This window comes from Protopterus annectens, chromosome 14.part0 (genome assembly GCF_019279795.1).
Source record: "Protopterus annectens isolate FY-2018-M chromosome 14.part0, PAN1.0, whole genome shotgun sequence".
In the NCBI taxonomy this organism is placed as follows: domain Eukaryota; kingdom Metazoa; phylum Chordata; order Ceratodontiformes; family Protopteridae; genus Protopterus; species Protopterus annectens.
The window spans coordinates 1,097,887,688-1,097,913,947 of record NC_056748.1 but is presented as its reverse complement, the minus strand read 5'-3'; the positions used below and the strand labels follow the sequence as shown (position 1 = coordinate 1,097,913,947).

General features: G+C 41.5%; 1 protein-coding gene across 4 annotated transcripts in view; it reads right to left on the bottom strand.

The window, feature by feature from the left end:
* Nucleotides 1-26,260, bottom strand: part of ZMIZ1 (zinc finger MIZ-type containing 1) — a 2,170,450-nt gene that overhangs the window by 1,588,901 nt on the left and 555,289 nt on the right. For all 4 annotated transcript variants that reach the window (XM_044056883.1, XM_044056886.1, XM_044056882.1 and 1 more), the window contains exon 3: nt 12,972-13,051. The gene's annotated coding sequence lies outside the window, so the exon portion shown is untranslated. The remainder of the gene's footprint in view (nt 1-12,971; nt 13,052-26,260) is intronic.

Here is a 26,260-nt window from a genome sequence, read left to right as displayed (position 1 = left end):
CTCTGTCTTTATAGCTCCTGGCAGTTAAGAGCAAATGGAAGGTGCCATTATGCTTTGAAAGCTGGTCAGTCACTAGGGCAAGACATAAACAGCTTAGGTTACTGCAACAGTGATCTAACTGCTGGACATCACATTCATTGAAAACCAAACTTAAAAGAAAATAAGTGCAAATGAAGAACACCTTCCTTTTCCAATTTTGTAAGAAAAAAACTACCATTGCATTCAGACCAAACTTAGTTTCCATCATGTTAGTGTTATGGAAAATTTTTTTCTAAGAAAAGGTGTAGGTTTAGGGGCAGGGACAAGATTAGCTTTCCTACCCAATTTAGTAATCTGTGCTAACCCTAACTTTACTCCTTACCATAGGAAAAAACTTTCTGGAAAAAAACACAAGACACCCAGACATGCAACAATACACAAGTACAACACAAAACGTAAACCTTAATGTAGTCCTTAATCAAACCCTAACCCACAAACATCTGCACAATCCTGAAACTGTCCCCTTATGAGCCCCTTTCTTGAACCATAATCCTCACTCACCCACACACACAATAACCCTAATACAGAAACTTTCAGTATATCTGAAAATGTTAGCACTAGCAAAACAACATTTACAAACCACAAACCATCTTCATCAATTCAACAACTACAACATTCAAGTGGTACACTCAATAAAATGTGCATTCAATGAGTTTTATACTGACAAAACAGTTTTGTAAAAAGTGACAATCAACCATAAATGGCCAATCCACGCATGCGTACGTGTGTGTGTGTGTGTGTGTGTGTGTGTGTGTGTGTGTGTGTGTGTGTGTGTGTGTGTGTGTGTGTGTGTGTGTGTATGTGTAGGGGTGGGGTAGAGCTTGCAGATAAAAAATGTTGATAGAACTTTGCAGTACTAAAACAGTGACAGTTCAGAATGTAGAAACAGGTAAGTGGGTTTGTGTAAGTGACAGGAGTCCGTTTGTGTGAGTGTTGGCAGGTTAGGGTAAAGATTAGGTAAGGGGATAGCTTTTGGTTGTGTGTGTTTCTAAGTCTGAGCCTGTTTTGAGTAGTGACAGCGTTAGAGAAATGGTGTTTCAATGGCAAGGTGCAGGGTTAGGGTTAGCACGCATTAGTAAGGTGGTGCAGGTTTTCCACCCTTGGAGTCGAAATATTTATCAAGTTTTTATTCAGCTTCAGAAAGTGTCCATCAGGAGGGAAGGACTGAACATATAGAACAGTAACAAATGTTTCTATTTGTTCTAATTCCAGTCCCACCATTTCCTATGTCCTGACATTAGACTTCATCTCTTCATAATTGGGATAAAACAATAAGGTGGGAGGTTGGCATAATGGTTAATGTATTTACCTTACATCACAATGTGCAGGGTTTGATTCTCACATGGGGTAACTGATAAGGCTTAAAACGACCCACAAGGGCAGTTAGCCTAGTACTGATCTATGAATGTAGTCTACGAACTCCTCATACGTCTTAAGTCATGAAGTCTTGAACTAACTAAACTCAAATATTTGAAATTGGAGGCTTCTCAACAGACCCCTTATTCTTGTTTCAGCCTTTGCACTGGTGTACAGTTAGCTGACACTGCTCTAGTTTTAGTTCTTTTAAACTTTTAGCCTCATAAAGTGTCTCCTGATCTGAAAAAGCTGTATCAGTAAATAGTCGCCAAAAGACAATCTCAAACCAACATGTAAAAGAAAAAAAGGATTCTCCTACACCAACTGGCAGATTTATTTAATTTACAGAAAACAGTGGCATGATGTCACTATCACTTTTCTGAAAAGGCTTTTTTATTGACTACGTTGAATAATCAATGCATAACTGACTGACACCAAGTACACTGACTAAACTATTACACCACCCTGTATAGACTACCACAAAACACAAACCTAAAACAGGTCATACTTAAAATGCGTTTGCACAAGGACCCCTTTGCACTCACATCTCTAATCTATGGATACACCATCTCTTATCTCACACTAACTTGTGAGAAAAGAAAATCAATACATTTGCTCTTCTGTGATGTGGTACGACCTCAGGGACAGGATAACCACACAACGGGAAGGTGGAGCAAAAGGACTCGCACACTGGGGATGAGAAGGGCACAGCTCCACTATAAAAACGTGTCAGACAATAGTAATTTGTTAAAAGTGTGCTAGGTGGCTAAACAGGTATGTAGTGTTCTCAGTGTGGTATGCTTGCTGTTACTGGCCATTTAAAGACACCTTTTTAAAAAAACTGTACAAAAAACAAGAAACTGGAATGGCTAAATGTGATACAGCTGTATGGACGTTGTCAGGACAAAGTTCAGAAGTTGCATATCTGGCCAAGGTGCTCAGTTAATACTTGTTTTATAAGCCTTTAGAGGTAAGCCAAAAGGCATATCAACTAGCAGACTGGGACAGTGACTACTTAACATTTAACATTACATGTGCCTTCCTTGTCAGACAATTGCTATGGGCAGACTCTTGTGTGGGTCACGCTCTTAACTACATCAGTGTGATTTGTGCCAGACAGCGTGAGGAGCACTTGTGTCTTCTATGTGTTTGACGAATGCACAAGGCAGCACTCACTTTTTGCCCAAATCTAAATAAGTTTGTCAAGGAATCTGTACACACTTCTCAAACCTATATTAGCAGTAGCAAAAAGCAGAGACTCTTGTTAGTTGTACTGTAGTAGTGGGACACTGTATCCCAGAATTAGCAAACTCAACTGGACATTTCACTATTCACTGTTGAGATATTGTAAATGTTTGCAGGATCAACCTGTCCTAAACTTCACAAACAATTAATTAAGCTCTCACACCTACTTTTTGAAATGTGGCTTTGCCATTTAACCAAATGAATACTGTTTGGGGATTAAGAGGTTAACCATGCTGCTTTGTACAATCGGCATAGCCCTTTGCAAAACCCCAGCAGTATATCAATAGACAGCCAGTCACAGTAGCTCTGGTAACACTGAATGTGTACAACTGACAGCCTGCACTGCTTGGGTTTTGCCAACAGCAGTGCAGATTAAACCAAGCAGTATGCTTAACCCCTTAAAGGCCGCAAAGGATTCAGCTGGTTAAACAGCAAGCCTTCTCTCAAAATACAGTCACAGTCTGCTGGAGAGAGACAGAGGGAGACAGAGTTTTCTGTCTTCACCCGGGTGGCATACAGCTCTGGAGTATATTGTGGTAACATACAAACCAGCTTGATTTCTTGCTGATGGTCAAATGCTAATTAGGTTCTTTTTCTAATTAATTCTGGTAATATACTGCCCCTCTATGTTGAAAATAGAAAAAGCAGTTTATTCTGACAGCCAATTGGAAATAGAATCTCTTGTGACTTGCTCTGCCGACACCTCCAAAGGACCTCTGCAATGCAGTTTACTAACGAACATCAACTCATTAACACAGGATGTGCTAAAAATGTCAGGTTTTCAGCAAGGTTTACAAAAAATAATTTTAGCTGATGCTGCACAAAGTGAAGATGTCAGGTAGACAGGGCATGTATCACATACACCATGAGGCATATGCATTTGCTGTAGAAATTCTCTGTTTATGACCAGGCCAGGGTGCCCCACTGAGACTCAATGCCCCACTTTCAAAAGGCTGCCAGGAACAAAAACAGATGGTCATATAGTTTTACCACAACTCAGTATGTGATAGCTGAATCACTGTGTTTAGAAAGCAAACCAATAAAAAATAGGCACAATCACACTTCTACCAAAATGAATTAACAAGACATGTGCGTGTCTCCAAGGCATTCATCAAAATGGGTAGCTTTACTTTGCTCTGAAAAAAAGGAAAAATGGTCTACCCAGTTGTTAATAAAATCTCTAGTAAACCGAATTGTCCCAGCTCCCTACACTGCCCTGTGGCATCACAATGCACCTCAGCACATCTACCAAGTAAAGATTTAAACTGTATTCTTAACACTACTAAATCACGTCTAAGACATAAAAACCAAAACTAAAATGGTCTAGGTCAACCATTAGAATTAAAACAATTAGATTAGAAAAAAAATCTAATACTTGCTACCTTACAATTAAATCCTAAACTAATAGTCGTTTAAGCTTCTGTACAACTGGTGGATAGCAGCACCACCATGCAAAGCCATTTCAAAAAAAGGATGCCACATAAAAAGATGTCGATCCTCATCTCTGTAGCAGTACCCAAATGAAATTAAGCACCATTCCCAGGTACCACAAATTATGTAGCAAGCTGCATTTACTTCATCCACATCTGCAAAAGAACAACTAAGCACAAAGTTCTCATCCTCAAATGATTTAACTATGCCATTCCACAAAAACATATCTCAGAAACCTCCAAATGTGTTATCTATGTCAAAACCCAAGACTGAACGTCTATATGAATAAATGCTTAACCAAAAGCACGTGCATATGTTCCACAGTCTAAGTACTTGTGCCTGTCATTATAAACAGGCAAAAGCCTAAAAATAAGTGCTTTTAAATCTTAACTCCTAAAAAATAACTGCAACGTAGGTTTGCTGGCAAGTTGAATTTCACAGCAACTTCTACTGAAACAAACATCTTACAATTTTACGACTGATCAACAGTAATGTCAGAGTTTTACCTCTCAGTAAATTAAGCATAATCTACAATCCCACAAAAGGTAGTAGCAATCATAATTGGGAAAGACAGGAGGCTGGAAGACTGCAGCACACTGTTTGATAATAAAGTGCCTACTGCAGGTGTGGGTTTCATTACTACAGTCTTTGGTTCTTATCAAATTCTGCTAAAATCCCTCTGTCTGCTCATGCTCTCAGCAGATGTCATTGTTGCCTACATTGCTGTTACTAATACATGTCTAGATATTCCTACACAACTTTGAATGGCTTTGTAAGCTATGCATGCAAACTGTTGCACTTGCATCAAATGTGCTGTATTCTGTTTGTGCAGTTTTTCCCTGAAAGCTACAAATGAAAGCATCATCTGGTCAAGTCCCACACAGAGCATGCTTCCAAGTCTGCAGCCAACAAAAACTGGGCAGTTATGAACTGGGTCCTTGGGAGCCTGCAATGCTGAAGAGGGGGGACTCTGCCAACAGTCACACAACAGGTTCCAGTGCCCAACATAATGAGGAATAGAAGAATAACACTCCCAGTCTCATTCCCCCATCTCCCCGATATGATCACATGTGCATGCATCACACTCTCTGTCTCACCCCCATCTCCCTGACATGATTTTATTGCATGTACATCACACTCCCTGTCTCACTCCCCATCTCCCTGACATGATCTCATGCATGCACATCACACACCCTGTCTCACCCACCCCATCTCCTTGATATGATCACATGTGCATACATCACACTCCCTGTCTCACCCCCATCTCCCTGACATGATTTAATTGCATGTACATCACACTCCCTGTCTCACTCCCCATCTCCCTGACATGATCTCATGCGCATACATCACACTCCCCGTCTCACTCCCCATCTCCCTGACATGATCTCATGCACATACATCACACTCCCTGTCTCACTCCCCATCTCCCTGACATGATCTCATGCGCATACATCACACTCCCCGTCTCACTCCCCATCTCCCTGACATGATCTCATGCACATACATCACACTCCCTGTCTCACTCCCCATCTCCCTGACATGATCTCATGCGCATACATCACACTCCCTGTCTCACTCCCCATCTCCCTGACATGATCTCATGCGCATACATCACACTCCCTGTCTCACTCCCCGACATGATCTCATGCGCATACATCACACTCCCTGTCTCACTCCCCATCTCCCTGACATGATCTCATGCACATACATCACACTCCCTGTCTCACCCCCATCTCCCTGACATGACCTCAAGCACATACATCACACTCCCTATCTCCCTGACATGATCTCATGCACATACATCACACTCCCTGTCTCACCCCCATCTCCCTGACATGATCTCATGCACATACATCACACTCCCGGTCTCACCCCCCATCTCCCCGATACAATCTCATGCACATACATCACACTCCCTGTCTCACTCCCCATCTCCCTGACATGACCTCATGCACATACATCACACTCCCTGTCTCCCCATCTCCCCGATACAATCTCATGCACATACATCACACTCCCTGTCTCACTCCCCATCTCCCTGACATGATCTCATGCGCATACATCACACTCCCTGTCTCACCCCCATCTCCCTGACATGATCTCATGCACATATATCACACTCCCTGTCTCACCCCCATCTCCCTGACATGATCTCATGCACATACATCACACTCCCCGTCTCACTCCCCATCTCCCTGACATGATCTCATGCGCATACATCACACTCCATGTCTCACCCCCATCTCCCTGACATGATTTAATTGCATGTACATCACACTCCCTGTCTCACTCCCCATCTCCCTGACATGATCTCATGCACATACATCACACTCCCTGTCTCACTCCCCATCTCCCCGATACAATCTCATGCACATACATCACACTCCCGGTCTCACTCCCCATCTCCCTGACATGATCTCATGCGCATACATCACACTCCCTGTCTCACTCCCCATCTCCCTGACATGATCTCATGCGCATACATCACACTCCCTGTCTCACTCCCCATCTCCCCGATACAATCTCATGCACATACATCACACTCCCTGTCTCACTCCCCATCTCCCTGACATGATCTCATGCACATACATCACACTCCCTGTCTCACTCCCCATCTCCCTGACATGACCTCATGCACATACATCACACTCCCTGTCTCACTCCCCCTGTCTCACTCCCCATCTCCCTGACATGATCTCATGCACATACATCACACTCCCGGTCTCACTCCCCATCTCCCCGATACAATCTCATGCACATACATCACACTCCCTGTCTCACTCCCCATCTCCCTGACATGACCTCATGCACATACATCACACTCCCTGTCTCACTCCCCATCTCCCAGATACAATCTCATGCACATACATCACACTCCCTGTCTCACTCCCCATCTCCCTGACATGATCTCATGCACATACATCACACTCCCTGTCTCACCCCCATCTCCCTGACATGATCTCATGCACATATATCACACTCCCTGTCTCACCCCCATCTCCCTGACATGATCTCATGCACATACATCACACTCCCTGTCTCACTCCCCATCTCCCTGACATGATCTCATGCGCATACATCACACTCCCTGTCTCACCCCCATCTCCCTGACATGATTTAATTGCATGTACATCACACTCCCTGTCTCACCCCCATCTCCCTGACATGATCTCATGCACATACATCACACTCCCTGTCTCATATGGTCTCTAGTGAAACAGCTCCTCTAGCCTTTTCTCTCCATTGCATGCACTCTCCTATTGCTTTTCCTCTATACCACCTTTCAGCAGCCCAACTTCCCCCCTCTTATGAGACCTCCAGCACTCCACACACCACACACTATGCAGCACATGGCCTGCCGAGGATGCAGAATAATAATGACAGTATGACCGGTCCGCTTCTGGGGACTACATATCCATTACCTGCAAATGCTGCATCTGTGACTGTCCTCTCACTCTGCTTCCTGGTGACTGACACACTGACATTGTTTTCCTGCTCTGATACCATCAGTTCCACCATCAGGGTCATCTGCAGTACTTCACACTTTAACAACAACCACCACTTTGTACCCACTTGGACAGACCTTCCAAACCATTCCACCCCTCCGATCCTGCACTCGCACCTAACTTTGTATCATCAGTCAAGACATTAATCCTGCTTCTCCATTTCCTCAGACGTGTCTAAAATGAGGGAACTGTAGTATAATGCACCCAAGACACAAGTAATTTTCCTTTTGTCTGACAAATTTCCTCTTACCACAACCACTGATGTTGAAACATTTGATCATGTAGCAACCCAAACTTCTCCTAATTCATACCCCTTCAAGTCTTCCTAACAGGCACCCAAGAAGGACCAAATCAAAGGCCTTGGAGAAGTTGGAGTCATATCAACAGATAGGCAAACTCCTTCGCCGAGTGCAGATTCTCCAAAACTAACCTGGTGAAACAACTTTCAGTAACATCCAAGTAAATCTGCTTTTTTTTTTTTTTTTTTTTTTTTTAGGGGCAATCCATCCAACACCACTTACATACATCTACTCCAGGGGCACGCAAGAGTGGAGAAAATGGAAGCTACGATATGTTGCTGAAAGTGATTTCTGCAGGTTGACCAACCCATATAACTAGATCAAGCTAAACAGCCTCTTCAGAAAGGCTTTTCTACACTACTTACCCTACACCACTGCGGTCAAAATAATACGTCTGATTTCTCTTGCACATCCCACCCCCACTTTCAACATGCATGGCAGCACACAAGTCCCCAGACACTTCTGCAGTATTCCATGCAAATTTCCCATGATGCACAGAGGAGATTGGTGGAGAACCGTCCACAGTTAAATGTTTCCAATATTAAATGACCAGTGGAAAACTAAATGTGGACAAATGGTGCCATGCTAGCTTGGTTTGAGTCATACTTGCATTAACCACCGTAAAGAGTACCAGTATCAGTCTTAACGCAGTTCTCACTAATCAATGGAGTCACTCCACACTCCAACACAATTTAATATCTATAAGCTGTCTTAGGGGATGTCATAAGAGGGCATGGCTTACACTACAACAGCTCTTACTTTCTTTTGAATTTAGGACAGCACAGACCTTGCAACTTCTCAATGCAGTGCTTTCAGATATATTTAAGTGGACTGTAACCTGTTCATTAGCAGTAAGCCTTTACTGAGTAAGCCCAGTGTTGCAACGTACATATTCCTACATGTATATATACATTCATGTACCCACATATACACACACATGTATATATACCTACATGTATATATACATTCATGTACACACACACACACACACACACACACTCATGTATATATACCTACATGTATATATACATTCATGTATACACACACACACACACACACACACACACACATATATACACTATGTATATACACATTCATGTATATACACACACACACACATTATGGATATATACCTACATGTATATATATATATATATATATATATATATATATATATATATATATATATATATATATATATATATATATATATATATATATTCATGTACCCACATATACACACACATGTATATATACCTACATGTATATATACATTCATGTACACACAAACACACACACACACCTGTATATACCTACATGCATACATATACTTTCATGTACACCCACCCACATGTATATATACCTACATTCCTACGTTCCTTGCATCCTGCATAAAATAACACTTGGGGAAAGAGATGTAGAAGCTTGTGTCCCTGTTACAGGACTATGAATTAATGAGAATAAGCTTATGCTAAAGAACCAAGAATTAGCTGTTGTCAAACTATTTATTTTATATGAATTTGCTAAATGGGGAAAAGCACTGATCAGAAATGGCCAACTTCTGTCTCTGCCCACAGAAGCAACTGATGTTTTGAAGTGGCATTGGTCGAGAACACAGGGAAATTTACCTTTTTCATCAGTGTAGTACGATCTCGAAGTTGGTATATTTATTTAGCAGGGGGTGTGGGGTTGCAGGGAGGCATGCCCCCCTGCAAAAACATAAAAAACAATTTTGTCTGAATAAGCGGTAATCCCATGAAAGTGCTAACCATTTAATAAATAAGATAATCTTTTTACTTCATTTTGTTTTGTGTTGATGTGGTGACCGTGGTGGATGAACTACGTTTTTGCTTTTCAGTAACTGTTTTTGTTGTGGGTCTACCTTTACCAGGTGGTTTGCTTTTATTTGCTTTTTGTTTTCAACTTTTAAAATCTGTCAGAACTTCATTTCGCTACTTGTAAACAAAGTGTGTTATACTGAAGTGTCGAACAGCCTTTGAAGTTGTTAATTCTACGTCGGAGTACTTTATTTTCCTTCTTTACGCAGCTCTCAGCTCTCCCCGATTTTTCAGAAAGTCCCGGTTTTGCCTTGTATATTACATTTGCCCTGTCCCTCATAAAACTTTTGGATTTCTGGTTAAATCAATAAAGATTACAATCAATCAAAAATGGAAGACGTCAGTTTTCTACTTTTTATTATTCAGAAAATGCATTTTGATGCAAAACCTGCAATTCTATCAACTTTTTAGTGAATTAGAACATTATTTCTCTTCTGAATTTGGAGTAGTGGATACTTTCTTTAGGTGTTCAAACTGCCAAATCGAGGCAGCAAAGGAAAAGAGGCATGTTTAGTAAAGTGGAAGTTAGCTTAGACAGTGGGAGTGGCTTAGACAGTGGGAATGGTTTGCATTTAGTGCCTTAGGTAACAAAAGAGTTTTTTTTTCATGAAGTTTTGGTGATAATAGTGAACAGATTCTGAGATTTAGTAGTTTAAAATAGAGAGATCCTTTATTTATTGATTTGCCTGAGTGGCTAATTGTGCTGCATTCTGCATCACTTTGTAATGAAATCTGCTGCAAAGTACAGAAAACATGCCTGCTCAAAATTACATCAGAAGACAGAGCCAGATGACACAGAGTCATGAAGTAATAGAACAGTTGTTCAGCATACAGAAAATACAAACCACTTTACTAAATTTACTACATTTCCACCGAACTAACAAAATAAAAAACGCCTATTTTAACATCAGAAACTCACTTTACATGATGACAGCATACACGTAATAGAAACAAATGGCAAAGAAAAACCTTTGCACAAGATCTTTAAGCACCCCTAAACAGTGTTAAGATTGTGTCTTGCCCAATGAATTAACAGCCAACAAATGCATGCTGGCAAAGAAGCACAGTAGAAGGTAAACAATTTTGAAAGCTGTTAAGAGACTTCACTCTGCCACACTTGTAAACTAAATGTGTGGCACAACTAAGTATTCATTCTTCAGAGGGACATTTCATGCAGCTATGCCTTTTTTGTTTAACTGGTAGTATATGGAACACCCAGTTTTATGCACTACAAAGGATTATGCTTGGGTCTCTCAAGTCATAACTTTTATTATGTATTCTCAATGTGGATACTAAGATTCACCTCTCGAGCTTTGCTCTTAAGAACTTCTTAGCATCTGTCTCAAACACACAGGTTTTTTTTACAGTCAACAGACCCAATCATAATCCTCAACATCTTACTCTGATAAAAATGGTCACAGTAAAACATTCCAAGTTGCTTTACTGAAATACACAGAAGTCTTGCAAAGCTAGACTATAACTATTAACTCGTTCATGACAGCAGGAGTCAGCTATCAATTATAGCCCCATTGTTAACTGTGTACACCTCAGATGTCTGATTTTGGTAAAACATAAAAGCATAATAAACACAATGGCTGAAGTTCAAGTATGTTTCCACACAAACATATATTACCCAAAGTATTCAAACTTATTTCACACAAATGTACACTAGTACTGCAAAGTCAGAATGCCCTAAACTGAACAAGCAATAACAGACCAAGTTACTCCGATCCAGCAGTTATCACCAATTTGCTGTATCTACACTTCATCTGACCAAGACAAAAAATAACACCTCTCAACCTTTTATTTAACACCTCTCAACCTTTTATTGCAAGAATAATGAAACCAGATAAAAATAATGAGAGACAAAGCAACAAAATCATGGACAGATTTTATTGGTTTTAAACACTTAATTTTGGTAGAAAGACAAGTTACTGCATTAGCACACATTTTTCTGAAGGATATGAAGTCTGAAACTCAAAGGTTTGTCATACCTAGTGACTGCAATTATCACTATCAACTTCTAATTCGAACAGTTCACATTACAAAAGAATGCCCTGACCTTGGCAGTCAAACGTTATATCACACTTACTCAAAATTAGTCTTACAAGTAACAAAGGACATGAAATTCTGTTTTTTTGTTTACATCACTCGATGCCTTCAATACTCAAAATTATGTCTTTAACCTGTTTTCTAATCTATATGCACTGCTATACGCATTTGCTACTTTCTTCCCTGGGCCTGTATAAAAGGATAACTTCTCACAAAGAAATAACTGTGAACAACCAAATAAATAAACCATGCAACTACACTGCCACATGAATACAGTCCTTGGTTCCCCAAGTATGATAAAGTAGGGTTCTTCTCTGTACACTTTCTGAGTCACCATTATCCAAACAAAAACATAAAACTATCACTCACATCAGAATCCAGTAACTTGCCAATTTAGGCATGTTTACCAAATAATTATTTAAAGTGTTTTCTGAAAAACAAAAGCAAACAAGTCAGCAGGCATATCTTCAGACAACAGGGTAGACAAAAGGATATGGTTATCACCTTTAAAATGTGGCATATAAATGCTCCAGCTTAACGGTATTTGAAAGCATCACTCCCTAGAGATAGGAATGTTACGATAAGCAGTTCTCACTATTACATTGCATGAGCTACATTTCAGTTAAACAATGGAGGTGAAATGCATGAATCACTGAGTGCTAGCAACATAACAGCCATTTCATGATGAAGCCATGCAAACTGGAATGATTAGCAAAACAGGAATTAAAATAGATAAGTCACAGCTGTGTGCTCTAACTACCTTTAACAGCACAGTGAATCCAGGCATCTGGACAAATACAACACAGATCATAAACCAGTGTTTCTTTCAACAAGTTCTGGACTGCACACATTTGCATCTTAATTAACACTCAAGGTGAACCCAGACGTCTTAATAAATGCAACACCATCAAATTATTTGCATATTGCAAAGACACACTTGCAACAATGTCACCACACGACCATCCTTTCTTGGCTCATGTTCTGATTTGCAAAAATATCCATCCTACGTGATTCAGTGCTTGCCCACACCATCACTCAATTTGCCAGTGAAGCAAACACAACTACTACAAAAAATAAATGACCGTTTTAGTGTGATCAAATATGGGTCATGGCAGTTTAGAAGAATTCATTTTTTGACAAAATAAGTCAAAATTTGTATCATTCAGACAGCATACCACTAAGGTCACTATATTTAATGCACTTACTGTACAATGAGGGTCAGCGCGGCTCCAGACCACCTACTACCAGTTTCACTGACAAAGCAGCGGAAAACTCCAAGCCGTGTCTGGAAAACAAACAAAGAGTTACCAACTCTCATTACAATTACTTTTGGTTTCAAAACTTCCTTCCAAATTTACATTTCAAGTACTGAGATGGAATTTTACTGCATTAATAATACCAATACGGCAAATCAAAGGATGTATAACTAAATAATATCCATACGGCAATAAGGCGTGTAACAAAATTTATTTTGTTTATTCTTTGTCGTCTAGGGCAGGGCACAGATCTAAACAGACCATTTTTAAGGCTCAGCCTGTGAAGACTCAAGTTATGACAAAGCAAAAGGTGCAGTTAACCACAAGAAACGAGAGAGAATAAGTCAAAGATTAAAACCCACCTGTACCGTACTTAAAACATCCTGCGAACCACCTGCACCGTACTTAAACCATCCTGCGTCAACTGCAACAATATTGACAGCTAAAGGTCAAAAACAATGCAACCGGCAGAGTACTAAGCATGCACCAAGATCGACCCTAGTCCAACTTCAAAAAAAGTGGCAGCCTCCACACCACCGATAACTGTATATACCAATTCCAAGATTGCACAAACTCAGGGTAAGGGCTAATTTTCCAACCCCTGGATTTGTGCAATCTGGCACACCTGTTGATCAACTGCCTAGTTGACCATATGCAGTTGACTAGACAGCTAACACACACTTGATACAATCACTAGCTCACACATATCAGATCAATTATGAAAAAGTAATTCAGAACTGCTCAAGTTTCTGTAAAATTATTAATCGCAAGGTCAGCCATGTGACACAGAAGCACCGTATCCATCCACACTACTGGCAACGTGAACAGATTAGCAGCCAAAGATTGGGTCACCTTTTCCAGACAGTGGGAAAAGGGTTACTAACTGCCAGAAGTGACATTAGACAACCTCGACGATAAAGTCAGTGTTAAGTAATCCAAAATGGAGGTGGCCTATTTCTCATTAAATACCCGGAGAGTGAAACATGTTCACTTTTGAGAACTGACAGACTAAGAACTGTTATGCTTGTGTCCATCAAATATGCTGATGGGCTACCAATCACCAGAATGGCATCAGGATCCATGTCTTCTTGGTACCACCTCCAATTATTAAGACAGAATTCCAGAAACCTGACAAGGCCCTTTTCTTACAGCTGCAGTGCAGGCGTTCCCAAAGGATGGTCACCCCCCCCCCCCCCCGCATGCACTGTCAAGTGCCAGTGCCATTAGCTGAACCTGGGCTACCTGGATTGTTGTAAGGGCTTTGTACCTGCTCCAGCATTGACACAGACTAAGTGCACAACTGCTGGCTGGCCACATCAACATATGTCAGTTTCCTGTCATGCCCAATTGTGATGTCATTATTTTGGACTCACCCAGTCTTTCCCACTCTGAACATCTCCAAAGGTTGCAAACTCTCCCTTAAGCTAACACTGGCAGAGTCCATAAGTGGAGAAACTTCAGCCACAGAAGTGGAACCTACCTTTTCAATACCTCCACCCCCACCTCTTCAGAGCTCCCTGGAGCTTCACACTATTGAATATAATCAACTAACCACTGCAATAAAAAGAACTAAAAGCAGAACTTAAACAAGTTTCATTTTTTAAAAGATGTTTTCCTCCTCCCCTGTGCTGTCATTGCCACATCTGACTGGCCATGAGCCTATCTGTTTCCAAAAAGTACAGGCGACTCCTTGCAAATCACCTAAGGTGACAGCTATCCTGAGGAGCAATCATTCAGGCAAAGTTTGGACAGTTTGGTATTATCACCAGCATCCAGGCAAAGAGATGCACATGATGATGACCTTAACCCTTTCCCTTGGGTGCTGATGTAGTCTCCTACATCACCAAAGGGACTGCTTATGCCCCTCTTAACAATTTGTAACAAGGGCTGTGAAGGATTACCACCACCAGCTTGGGTGGCCACATTCCTGTGTTTCCAGTCTGACCACCACCCATATGACCTGGTCCCTGCCCTCCTGCACAGATCATGCCTGGGAGCACGAGCTACTATTTAGGACTCATTTCTTTCCCAAAATAGGCACCCACCATGACATCAAGTCTCCAAATCATAAACTGAATGATTGTCACATGGCTGTAGTCAGGCTTTACTCCACCAATGAGGAAAACCCCAACAAGCTTACACATCACATAACCCAAGTGTACAAGGCGAGGGTCAGAACTCTACCATCCTGGCAGCCTCTCTTTTTCCAGGACTAAAGCACCCATCAATCCTAAATCATCAGACTTTTTGGCATATACAACACTGCTAGTTCACTTTCTGGACAGACCAACATTAGCCACAGTGACAATGGTCTCACTAATGTAAGTCTATCTGACATTGGTACATCTGCTGCAAGCACACCGATCACTCTACAAGGCATTCGACACTATCACAGGCATGTCCTGTCAACACTAGCCCAGAGAGCATTGGTACTACCAGTGCTGGTCTAACAGATGCCTGGGCTACCATCATCCGTTTGACAGGTGCAGCTACTACCTCAGTTAGTCCAGCAGGTGTCAGTAGTTGCCAACTCCTATCCCACAGATATTGATTTACCAGACATTGGATCAGTTTGCATATGCCAGTCAGACTCCATTAGGAAACTCAATTATTTACCCAACTCCAATGTATCAGATATCAATACATCAGATGTTTGTTTACCAGGTGATACTGCATCACATAACATGGCAATCCTTACATCCAACATCCTGTGTTACCTTACTCACCCTTTACTTACAAGGTATAGTTTTTTTCTATTTCATTTTTCCAGTCAGAGATAACTATGGCAACATGTTTATGGCTGCTACTACTGATGCAGTCATTCCAGATTTACTTTAAAGAGCTCCAGGAAGAACTTATCTGGAGGGTCCCAGCCAGGTAACTGCACTACCAGCCTCACCCTTGTAAGCCTGACTGACAGAAGGCATAAAACTCAACATCTGGGAAGTCAGAGCAACCACTCCCTCCATCTGTCAGCCTTACAGCTTGAGAGGGCAGCAGCAAAAGGTCTATGAAATGTCAGAGATTATAAAACTCCTAAGACCTTGGATCAGAACTCACCACCAAGGCTTTTCAAAAGGATCAGAAAATCAAGTCACTTACTTGGCAGATGACGCACATTCCCCAGTGACGAAGGTGGAGAATCTACACACTCTCCACCAGATGACCCCAAGCTTGCAGAAATACTCCAAATGACTCAACAAAGGGGAACTTCGGGCACAAAGCCCAACCTCTCAACCCAACAAGGATACAAGAATTACCCAGCAGTTCAACTGGAGATCCAGTACCCCTGATGCTGGCCCATATATGTATTAACAATCCCCTTCCCCCAAAGAACGCACCATATGGCACAGACATACAAACTGGACAATGCAATTTATTCGTTTCTAACATTTTACTCAATTTATATGTACTCCTTCCCTCTGAATAGTGGATCCTCTCTTTCCCAGCTGTTCATAGGCTCATACAAACTTCTAGGCTATTGATCCATGAGATCTTCAGAAGCCTAGCTATACACGTCGTCTTGGAAGTTTTTAGCCCTTATATTTTAAGTATGAATAACTCAGAGAGGAACAGAACATTTAATGTTACTCATATCCATGAGGGACAAGGGTGCTAAACTGGGGTGAATCTGCAGTTAACCATCCATTCGCCTACATTATGTCTGAATACCATAAGAGAAGTCCTTTCCTTTAAGTGGAGAGGAAGAGGATTCTAAAAAGTGATATTGTCTGTGACAATTCTCTATCCCTGTGACATGTTTTACTTATGTTGCAAAAGTGATTGAGGTCTCTTGACCAGACAAAGCATCGTAAACATCTGAAGGTATGAATGGACTTCACCATTCCAACAGCACACTGAGGACACTGTAAACAAAGCCCTAAATCAGCAGAGCGACAGCACAATGAGGACACTGTAAACAAAGCACCAGAGCGACAGCAAAGTGAGGACACTATAAACAAAGTGCTAAAGCAGCAGAGTGCCAGCACACTGAGGACACTGTAAACAAAGCCCTAAATCAGCAGAGCGACAGCACACTGAGGACACTGTAAACAAAGCACTAAAGCAGCAGAGCAACAACACACTGAGGACACTGGAAACAATGCCCTAAAGCAGCAGAGCAACGGCAGACTGAGGACACTGTAAACAAAGTGCTAAAGCAGCAGAGCAACAGCACACCGAGGACACTGTAAACAAAGCACTAAAGCAGCAGAGCGACAGCACACTGAGGACACTGTAATGTAAACAAAGTGCTAAAGCAGCAGAGCAACAGCACACTGAGGACACTGTAAACAAAGCCTTAAAGCAGCAGAGGTACTGCTACAGACATCCCAACTGCTTAACATTTGAATCCAAAGTCCTTAGATACAAAGTACCTCATACGCTAAACTACTGGTGGACTGTTACTCTCTGGAGCCTACCGAACTAAGACTCCAATACAGTTAGTTTATGTACAGTAAGTGGGGAGTGGTAGGTTAAGTCCCCCACTACAATTAGGACCAACATGCTCTATTTGGAAGAAAGCAGAAGTCCTATTAAGCTGGCATTTGCTGAAATTATACTTTTCAGTCTAGTAGGACTTACCAACTCATAACAGAATCCTATACTTTCAATTTGTAATTCCAGTGGTTGCCCTGGATTCCAACTTCAACAACAACAACAATCTACTACAGACAGCAGTCAGCAAAGCAAAACCTACCATTTCATTACACTTTCTGATCAATTCAACCACTATATCATTCCAAAAAATTATTAAGACCCAGAACAGATAAAATGACCCAATTCAATTAGCAATCTCAGGGATGGAGAAGCCAACCAGGGAGGAGAGAGCAGCCAACATCAGCTCACCCATCATGGAGGTAGTTAGTCCCACCTATTGTAATGCTAACTCCCATGGTTAAGGTTAGCACAGCACACAGCATACATAGTGGGATATGCACTTTGTACTTCAAAGCTGTGGAAATGCAAGAGCCTTATGGCTTAGAAAGCAGGAGAGGAAGTGACCACAAGGGACCATCAGAGAGAGAAAGCACAGCAGGCCATTGTGAATGCAAATCCCTACGTCAGCTGGTAGCCTTTGGCCTTAAGCGTAAAATTCCTAATTGGGCTGCCTGGATGATGCCCTTCTGCAATTGGGTCTTACATTAAGGGGAATGGAAAGGCCTACTGTTCACTGGACAGCTAATGGTTGGAAGGCAATGGGGATGATTAAGAAACGGGAAAAAATGACAAGAGTGTCTCTTCTGGTGGACACTTTCCTTATCAAATGTACACCTGGAACACTGCTCACTTCTGGATGGTAAACTAATAATAAAATCATACCATGCCCTCCAAAATAATAGGTCCTGGAGACCTTAACACTTGAAAGACCTCATTCTGTCTTGTTCTTGGTGATTAAGTGTTTTCCCCAGATTGCCACAGCCACCTGAAAAAGACTTCACTTATTTGTACAAAATTATCAGAGCTACCACACTTTTTAAAGGAACTGGATATACTTCATGCTTCTTACAACTATCACTCTTCTGGGATTACTCTCTAACCGCAGGGAGAATTTTTCCTACTCACTACTGCGTGCTGCTTACTGCTTCTCCCACAAACTGCTCAAATGGCATTTGAGACTCTCCTCTTTGTCCTACATTGTATCAGTATCATAAAGCCTTCTTTAATATTTACTTGTAGTATATTTTGTTTTTTCCTTTACTTGCACAGGCAACCGATAACACAGTCTAGTTCTGTTAAGAGCACTATCCCTCCCTGTATTTTAAGGCATTTAGTACTGTATTTGCATTGCTGCATCTACCATGCTTACTTGCTGTATTTTCTGAGGCCCAGATCATGGCAAAACTGGGTCTCCTGACCAGCCTACTTTCCCAGTTAAACAAAATTCAGGCTGAGCTAGCTATAGTGGGCATCAAAGGACAAGGACCAAACCCAGGGAGTGGGGGAGGACCTCTCTTCTTCCTGGATGGTGGGTTTTCCACAGTTACTTGGCTGCCTGGTGGTACAAGCTACAGATGAACCACAGCAGGCTGAAGCAACAGAAGGGGTGGTAAACAGTCAGTACAACCGCATGTACGTGAGAATCAGTACAAGATTCCTGAAAGAAAATATCACACTGTACTCAGTAAGGGAAACAACACAGGCTTTACAACATGAAGCAGGTATTACTTTCCAAGCTCTCACACAACTACCCTGAAAAGCTCAACCAACATGACCTGACTGGCTCAATATACAAATACCATGTTAAACTTTAAGGGGATCACAAAATGCAACTTTCATTTAAGAGTAACAGAAGAAGTACAAAATGAAATGGCACCTCTTTCTGTAAACTTTCAAATGGTATTTATTCCTCTCATCTTCTAATTTTTTCCCATTAGGGGAATAAATGGTCGGCTTGTCAATTCACTCACGGCGAATATACACTGACTGCTCATTAGGCTGGAGGAATAAATGGGGGAAGAATTCATAACTAAGTGGATTCCTTCTTACTACAGAATACATAGTCATGCTCAGAACTAAAATTGTTTTTAAAGACTGGCAGCAAATGGAGACCTGATAAAAATGAGGGAAATTGCTGGCATGCACTGATATAAACACTACAAGAAAAGCAAGCGGGAAGCTAAGCTTCATCCCCCCAATGTAATTTACACTTTACTGTAAGAAGAGCAAAAAAAAATCAAACCAGGAAGAAAAGAAATCTAAACCCAGAATCCAAATGTTTCTTATTTACTATCTGTGACCATGCACTGTACTTTAATGAATCATCCCTGTTGTGAACAAAAGCACCAAATGACAGATGCCATCATCATGAACTTTCTGAAAACATTCCGTGGTCAATGTATCTGCAACCTCAGAACAAGTTTTAGTTAAGTAGAGTATGAATAAATAGCTTGGCAGCAACCTGCTTCCAAAAATCTGTTGTACTACTCAGCAAATTAGTTATCTAAAGTGGCATATTAATCAAGCACAAAAGGAACCTTTCTTTGGGGGTGGGGAGTACATGTACTGTGCTGCATAATCTATAAAACTTTAAGACATGAGCTGTTCCCTCAAAGTTCACCAGGATAGCCTGTCACTGCCACTTTTCACCCATTAAGTTTTCAGTCATCTATACCCTGGTGAACTTGAATTCAAATATGCATTATAGGTTCATAGGTTCATACTAGGCTATCTGCCCTAGGGCATTTATAAGCCTAGCCAGAGTATGTTTGGCTTTCGCCACCCATTTAAAATTAATTTTGCTGTGCCCTTTTTCGAGGTTAGTATACTGTGCCTCTGTCTAACAGTGACACAGAAGTGATACCCGGGGTAAACCTACCATCTCCCATCCACTCATCAAGATTCCTCTTGAAGAGAGTCAATGAGGGACTCTGCCTAACCTGGACTAGGATTTTATTCCAGAGTGAAGGGAGCCTCTAGGTTATGAATCTGTCCCTCCAGCATGTCCTATTTATTTCAGTGCTGAGGTTCAAGTCTCTCGAGCACGTAGCTCGATGGGATTTGGATTTTCTGAGGTGCAGCATGTCCATTAATTCCGGGTTGGACATGGCTTTATAAGTCAGGCACAGATCGCCTCTGAGCAGGCAGTATGCCACTGAGTAGAGCTGGAGTTTCTTTAACCGGGAAGCATATGGCATCTGTTTTGAGCCCTTTGATCCTCTTGGTGAGGTACTTTTGGGGTCTTTCCAGTTGCTGCAGGTGTCTGGTAAGGTACATCCCAAAAGGGGCATTGTACTCAATTATGGGCCTGATGAGGGATGAGTAAAGAGGCACGATGACCTCCCCTGATCTAGATGTGAATCTCTTCATGATTAGGTGGGCTATATAAAATGTTTTTCTAAACACTTTGGCCACGTGGTTGTCAAATGAGAGATTGCTATCAACCTGGGTCCCCAGGTCCCTAATTACTTCTTCTGTACTTAATGGATTACCACCTATGTGGTAATTTGTAGGCACTTTGTTTTTGCCAAAGGGGATGACTATACACTTTTTGGCATTTAGCCTGAGGCCATGGCTCTGGCACCAGTTGTCTGTTTCTATGAGGCCCTTTTGGAGGATACTTGTGTCGGCTGGAGAGTCTATTATGGCGCCCAGTTTGCAGTCATCTACGAACTTGGTCAGCCACAGTCCTTCCGTGTTTGCCCGTACCTCCGAGAAATATATACCGAACAAGAGAGGTCCCAGGACTGAGCCTTGTGGGATGCCACTTGTAACTGGTTTGGAGTCTGACATGGCTCCAGCAATTCTAACCATGTGGGTTCTGTCCTTGAGCCAGTTTGCAACCCATCTAGTGACATAGGGGTTTATATTTAAACTGGTGAGCTTATCTATAATGCCAGAGTGGGGTATTGTATCGAAGGCTTTTGCGAGGTCCAGGTAGGCTGTGTGGACCACCTTCCCGTCAATGGCCTTGGTGACTGTTTCAAAGAAATCGACCAGGTTTAAGAGGCAGGACCTGTCCTTAACAAAGCTGAACTGGGTAGGATCCAGTGTCTGTAGGTCCCCAATATCTTTATTTATGAGGTCCATGATGATCCTTTCCATAGCTTTGCAGACCAAGCTACTCAGGCTTATGGGGGGATAGTTTCCAGGATCCGTTGAGGCACCACCTTTGTGGAGAGGTACCACTGTTGCTGTACGCCACTCTTTGGGTACATATCCTGTAGTAAGGCTGAGATTAAACAGTAGTTTTATGTTTGGGTTTAGCTCTTCTTGGAGTTCATGTAGGACGCAGCCCGGGACACCGTCTGGTCCCTTAACATCTGTAAGTTTACTAGGCCCTAGCTGCCCATTACCTTAACATCTTAAGTTTACAGGCCCTAGCTGCCAGTTACCTTGACATGTGTAAGTTTACCAGGCCCTAGCTGCCCGTTACCTTAACATTTGTAAGTTTACAGGCCCTAGCTGCCCGTTATCTTAACATCTGTAAGTTTACCATGCCCTAGCTGCCCGTTACCTTAACATCTGTAAGTTTACCAGGCCCTAGCTACCCGTTACCTTAACATCTGTAAGTTTACAGGCCCTAGCTGCCCGTTACCTTGACATTTGTAAGTTTACCAGGCCCTAGCTGCCCGTTACCTTGACATGTGTAAGTTTACAGGCCCTAGCTGCCCGTTATCTTAACATCTGTAAGTTTACCAGGCCCTAGCTGCCCGTTACCTTAACATCTGTAAGTTTACCAGGCCCTAGCTACCCGTTACCTTAACATCTGTAAGTTTACAGGCCCTAGCTGCCCGTTACCTTAACATGTGTAAGTTTACCAGGTCCTAGCTGCCCGTTACCTTAACATGTGTAAGTTTACCAGGTCCTAGCTGCCCGTTACCTTAACATGTGTAAGTTTACCAGGTCCTAGCTGCTCACAGCTCTACAGCTTTTTCTAGTTTGAGGTCTGCATAGTTGCTAATCTACATACAGTGGTACTGGGTTTTAACTTTGTTGACCTGTGTTTCCATAAAGCCCTCTCTGACTTCCAGAAAGGCAGCAGTTTGCCAGGGAGGCCCCATGTACAGTCCTACCCCACTTCTACCCATCCATGATGGGGTAATACCGGAGCATTCAGCTCTCATGTTTTTACATGAAAAGAATAAAGGTTATTCCTCTACAAACCATACAGTATTTTTCCCTACATCTAAGAAAATCAACTAAGCAGGTTACATTTGTTCAGTTACCAACACCTGCTTTATCCTAACCAGGGCTACATGACAGCCAGTGCCTATACCAGCTAGCAATTGACGCAAGGCTGAGAACCTGTCTTGGACACAGGATGCGCACACGCATACACAAACGGATAACAACTAGGATGATCTGTCACATAATGGTTTGCACTTAGGAGGTGGAAGGAAACGGCAGCCAATGGAAACCACCATGAACAAAAAGAGGACAAGAACATCCTACAAAGAAGGGACCTCAATTTTACTATGCAGACCAATTTCAGAAGGCAGCACTGCCCCAAATGGGATTATCCATCACCAGGAGTATTTTCCTTAACTGACATCAGCAGCAGTGCTCTTATGATCCTGAAATCATAACACTCATTTGTGTTACCACACAGGTTCATAGGTAGTTACTCGGTATGCATTCTAGGAGCACAAATTCCAAACTATCTGGTCAAGTATCTTGCTCAACGTCACAGAGTACGGAAAAGAAGGTGGAAAAGATTCAAACCCTGTACCCTTGGCACAGGAAGCAGCTTGTTAAGTCAGAACTTTAGATCTTTCTCTACATTAACCGCCAGATGAAAAACCTTCACACAATGCATGACAAACCCTTGCACCAATCAAGCATTACCAATATATACATGCATCAATTTTAACTCATTTAAGCCTATAGCGCTTTTTTGTATACTTCCACTGAACATCCATAGCTTCTTATGGTGTCCAGACCTTTCTTGGGTCTGACTCATTAATTACGTGACTTAACAGCTTGTAACAGATAAAAATAGAAAAGGCAAGCATTTATTAATAAAATTACACTAAGACTGTTAATCTAGGATGTCTCAATAGAAAAAGCTTTAAGTATGTTACGCTTTTAAAGTTGATTTTTCAAAAAATGCTCTGGAATGTTTGGATGTGTGCAGGTTGTCAGTGGAGTAAATTTTCACACCACAAAAGTATTAAGGAATTAAGAAAGAAAAATGTCACACGCTATCAATATTAAGCCAAGCCCCATAAAATGCCAGCATGTCCCAATAACCTGTCCCAGTAATTGATCCAGCTATCAGCTGACATACTACACATAGATTATCAACATATAAAGAATGGGTGTGTGATTCACATGCAGGACCAGGCATTTTCACACTTAAAAGTACTTTACAAGGCAACTCATTAAATGCCAGTGTCTGCACTTAAAACAAATAACTAAAACATAAACTATGTTAGTGAAAGCAGTGCTTCATATTTTTTTCTTTTGCAATATTTATTTCTTATGGCTCCCAAACTGCTAAAACACAACTAGTTTAACTATTATTTTGTCTCATTTCTTCTGCAAGTTTAACATGTTGCTACCACATCAGATGTGGGAAGAGATGAAATGGCTTCCACTCCCTCGTTACATCGATATGAGGCAGTACAAAAGTACTACTTGCGCCTTTCCTTGCCAAGTACATAAGATAGTCAATGCAAAGAGGTGAGAATTAGGAAATAGTACACTGACTACAGTCTTGTATAGTGTGCAAAATCTAGCAAGTGAATCGATATAAAGTAGCAGTAAATGGCAAACATTAACTTGTCTAACTCATCACAGTGGCCAGCACTGATTACCTGGTAATGTTTCTTTAAGACTTGTTTTCAACAAACATGTATAACAAAACATCTATCCAGTTAATTTACTTATTTGTTAAACGGATTAACACTTAACAGATCCAGGAACCTTTTTCTGTCATGAGCCAGTTGCAAAAAAAAATGAAAAAAGAATAAAATAGGAATATTACGTGTAATAAATATGACCATTTGCCAATACGCATTAATTAATTTCCTGATTTTTATAATGGCATCATGATTCTGAGTGTTTGTGAAGGAAGAAAACTCTTTCCAATCTGTGTGGCTTAACTTAGCAAAACTGTATTTTCAAAGACTAATTGCCCTGAAACCACCGTTCCAATCAAAATGAGTCTCTCCTAATAAGCTAAGAAAGACTGCCTTAACGTCCTTAGAAGGGGCCGGTAACATCATAAAAGGGATGCATCGTGTATGCAGGAATCACAAGAGACTGGAACACATCTGCTTGACCAAAACTGCTGAACAGCATACTTACTTGAATGATCCAAAAATGAAATGAGCTGTCTGAATCTCTGAGCACGTTCATTCAAGCATAGATACTGGAAAAGCAACCGTGCTGTAAGACTGAACGCAAATTTTTTAAATTATATGCATTTTTAAAGCGGGTAACCTCCCCTGATCCCTCATGTGAACGGCAGGTGCTTTCACCCACCCCCACCACAAATTAATTACTTTCTCCAATACTGAGTCATTGGGGGGAAAACATGCATTTTTGTGCATATCTATAACTTGCTTCTTCTCTGTATCACAGCAATCTCACAGTCAGAATATTCAAGTTTGGAGTACGGGGTGCAGGAGGCTTCCCCTTGCATTTTTTACATTTATTAACTTTTTAGCTTCCATTTACTTTTTACTTACTGTTTTTAATCAGTTTAGAGTGGTACTGCATACTGTTTCCTATACTATCCAATATATCTGTTTGCTCATTCATGTTACTTATCAAATGTGACTCCTGCAAACATACTTGAACATCTAAAAGCATCCTGAGTATTAAACAGAACATTAAGTTAGCAAACAGTGTAACACAAAGCCAAAAAGGAAAGGAAATGGGACAGCTATGATGCTCTCTGACATCGGCAAAAGAAATTAAATGGCAAACATCGTTACAAAATTGTTTGGGAAAGTTTTGGGTTTCTTACTTGGGCTTCACTTTAAGAACACCGATGACAGCAGATCATCTGGCTTCCTTGGTGAGATGCATACTAGGATTATATCTTGCATTAAGCTGCCCCAAATATTTTTTTTCACTGGAAGCACATGCACTACAGTAAGAAAAGTAAATGAAAGGATTAAGCCAAACCTTTGCTTGTCCTCAGTGAGGGTGCCTTTTCTGCAGTCAGCACATCTTGTCTGTGTCCATGTGGTCTTTTGCCAGCTGCTCATGTTTCCTCCTACATATTAAAGAAGTACCATAGGTGAACAGGCATTCCCCACCATATTTCCATAGGTGCGTATGCCATGCAGGAGCAAATGTTTGTCTTTATGTGTGTGGGTGCCCTGCACCGAACTGGCCCTCATTCAGAACGGCTTCCTTTGCCTTTCACTCTGCGAGTACTCTGGCTTTCTTGCTATCCTGAGCTAGTCTTAGTGGGTGATCAGAGAATGACGACCTAAATTAACTAATTAATGAACAAACTCATTATAACTACTACTACTCCTTTTTTCTACTAACCTGATGAATCTGTAAACATTTCTTGCTTGGTATGGGTGGGGTGAAAGGATGTCCTGGGTTACTAACCACCTGATGTTATTATCACTGAAGTGCTTTGTTACTGCTGAGATCAGAAAGGAAATACCCTACGGATTGAAACCTCAGGCTTTCTAGGTATTAGTGTATCTTTTTCATATGCAGCCCTGCATGTGAGCCAGACCATATGAATGGAGAACATCATGAAAGGCAGGGCACTGACAAGGGTCCTTGTTTGCAGACAGCTTGGAAGTCCTTAACGTATTGGATCCTGT